Below are 2,869 nucleotides of genomic sequence, written 5' to 3'. Positions count from 1 at the left end.
ATGGTGAGAAACGTGATTGTAGATTGACAGCGCCTATGTTCACTGTAGCGATAAAAGAATCATCTCGCACAATAATCAGGTTCAGCTCACTTTCGTAATAATGGACTTTTAAATTAAACGCTTTTTATTAACTTTCCCAATGTATCGTCGAAACCACATTGTTACAATGCAGGCAAGTCCCTGACTAGCCTCCCCCACGTCAGTTCTCTACGAAACATTCTCAAAGACTCCCTCACTCCAACATTTTCCAGAACAAACGAAGAAAACAAAGATGTTGCATTTCGATAGTACAAAGAGTTTCATGCATGTCAATGCAGTCAGACTGCGATAACTTTGATGTACTCGTCTTCAGGCCACGAATGGCCTACCGGGATCATCCGACCGCCGTGTCATCCTCGGTGGAGGATACGGATAGGAGGGGCGTGGGGTCAGCACACCGCTCTGCCGGTCGTAAGATGGTATTCTTGACCGAAGCCGCTACTATTTGGTCGAGTAGCTCCTCAATTGGCATCACGAGGCTGAGTGCACCCCGAAAAATGGCAACAGCGCATGGCGGCCTGGATGGTCACCCATCCAAGTGCCGACCACGCCCGACAGCGCTTAACTTCGGTGATCTCACTGGAACCGGTGTATCCACTGCGGCAAGGCCGTTGCCTGCAACTTTGATGTAGACAACATTATTCGAAACACAAAAATGTTTTGTAAGGAATGTATGATTTCGTAGTAATAAATGCAATTTCTATAACGGTTTTTTAGTAATTTTTGTATAACCAAAAATAAGTCTGGTTGCCGATAACTCGCAAAAGTAACAAATCTTATTTCATAGATTAATTAGCGTTTTCAGAGATAAAACAGAAATATATGCAAACATGTTTTCAAAATATATTGGAAAAAATATAATACGATCAATTAAATTTTGATCGATAGTCGCCAAATATCACAACAGTTCCGAAAACTTCCTTTAGAACATAAGGTATCCAAATTTCAAAGAAACAAAATTGGTGGAAGAACTTACGATTATACCACAGCCATCTACGTATCGTTCCCATAGACAGGCATAAACAAATGACAGTGCGCACGGAGGCATTTAACAACTATTCTAATATTTCATTCAGTTGTACCGAACATTTACAGTAGCTCTGAAACTAAATACATACTTTGCAAGTCGCTGTGGAGTGTATAGCGGAAGGCACTTCTCACTGCACCGCATTTATTATTTCTTCCCTCTCCAGAGCTACTGGAAATGTTCGGTACAGCTGAAACGTCCCCTTAGAAAAATTATACATGACTGTGCTTAAACTGACACACAATATTTTTTAGCGCAACGCAATCTGACTTTCAATAATCCCTACAAAAGAATGGCCCTGACTAACATTAACCTATACCTTTCACAAATCACTTACATCACAAAAATCTTCGTTACTCGAACTACTGCAATACAGTGAGCGCCACTACTGCCAGCTAAATAAAAGATTCAAACTACTGAAGGTACTAACTACTGATAGGCATAGTTATCAAATGAAAGATTTTGATAGAGAACAAACAATGTATTTACCTCAATAGTGTTCAAAAGTCATAATGTATATAGCAGTTCATGTCATCCAGTCTTACAAATTTCAAAACTCCGCCATCTCTCTCCCCACATCCATCACTGTTGGCGGCTCCCCTCCAACTGCGCAACCCTACGCGCTGTTCACATCCATCTGCCCAACACTACAATGGCAGACAACAATGCAAACTAGCCACAGACTGGTTGTAGGTAGAAGTATAATCGCAGACTAATAGTTTACCTGAGCATTAAATGTTTCTTGGTGGCCGGTGAAAGCAGGGCCTACTCTTTCAAGCTGCGCCTTCCGCGTCTGTCTTGGTTTGGGATGTTACTTGAACATACAGTCAACGGATAGAATGTCGATTTAATCTACTCACAAGGGAACCTCCCCATCGCACCCCCCTCAGATTTAGTTATAAATTGACACAGTGGATAGGCCTTGAAAAACTGAACACAGATAAATCGAGAAAACTGGAAGAAGTTGTGTGGAACTATGAAAAAATAAGCAAAATATACAAACTGAGTAGTCCATGCGTAAGATAGGCAATATCAAGGACAATGCGAGTTGATGAGGGCCGTGGTCCCGTGGTTAGAGTGAACAGCTGCGGAACGAGAGGTCTTTGGTTCGAGTCTTTCCTCGAGTGAAAATTTTACTTTCTTAATTTTCGCAAAGTTACGATCTGTCCGTTCATTCATTGACGTCTCTTTTCACTGTAATAAGTTTAGTGTCTGTGTTTTGCGACCGCACCGGAAAACCGTGCGATTAGTAGACGAAAGGACGTGCCTCTCCAATAGGAACCGAAAACATTTGATCCCAAGGTCATAGGTCAACCGATTCCTCCACAGGGAAACACATCTGATATATTCTATACGACACTGGTGACGGCATGTGCGCCACATGACAGAAATAGGTTGTCGACCCACCTAACTTGCACACTTGGCGAATGGGTAAAAAGATTCTTCTACCTTGCCCGATTTAGGTTTTCCTGTGGATGTGATAATCATTCCCGAAAAAGGTGATGAAAACATAAGAGTTTGTCACATAAACTGCAAGAAATGAATGCAACAGTTCCACAGTCGCACAGTTTTCCCTGTGCTCTGTCAAAACATATGTTTTTTACGTTTTCAAATGTTTCCGTGTGTAGACCGTCAAATCCTGCATATGTCCAAGCAAATCTGAACATGTCCTGGAATTTTGGAGAGCGAAGTTGATTATGTGTGAGTGCCTGAACTTTGATAATAGTCTGAAAATAAAGAATTAAAATATTCAGTCGAGAGAAGACTTGAACCAAAGATCTGTCGTTCCGCAGCTGCTCACGC

The 2,869-nt window shown here is 41.7% G+C and overlaps 1 pseudogene; it reads right to left on the bottom strand.

Annotated features, from left to right (window-relative positions):
* Window positions 1–537: 537 nt before the first annotated feature.
* On the bottom strand, window positions 538–655 carry LOC126204650 (5S ribosomal RNA; annotated as a pseudogene).
* Window positions 656–2,869: the final 2,214 nt, after the last annotated feature.

The sequence above is a fragment of the Schistocerca nitens genome, chromosome 9, assembly GCF_023898315.1.
Source record: "Schistocerca nitens isolate TAMUIC-IGC-003100 chromosome 9, iqSchNite1.1, whole genome shotgun sequence".
NCBI lineage: Eukaryota > Metazoa > Arthropoda > Insecta > Orthoptera > Acrididae > Schistocerca > Schistocerca nitens.
Note: the sequence above shows the minus strand (reverse complement) of the source record. Positions and strands in the feature narration are given on the sequence as shown.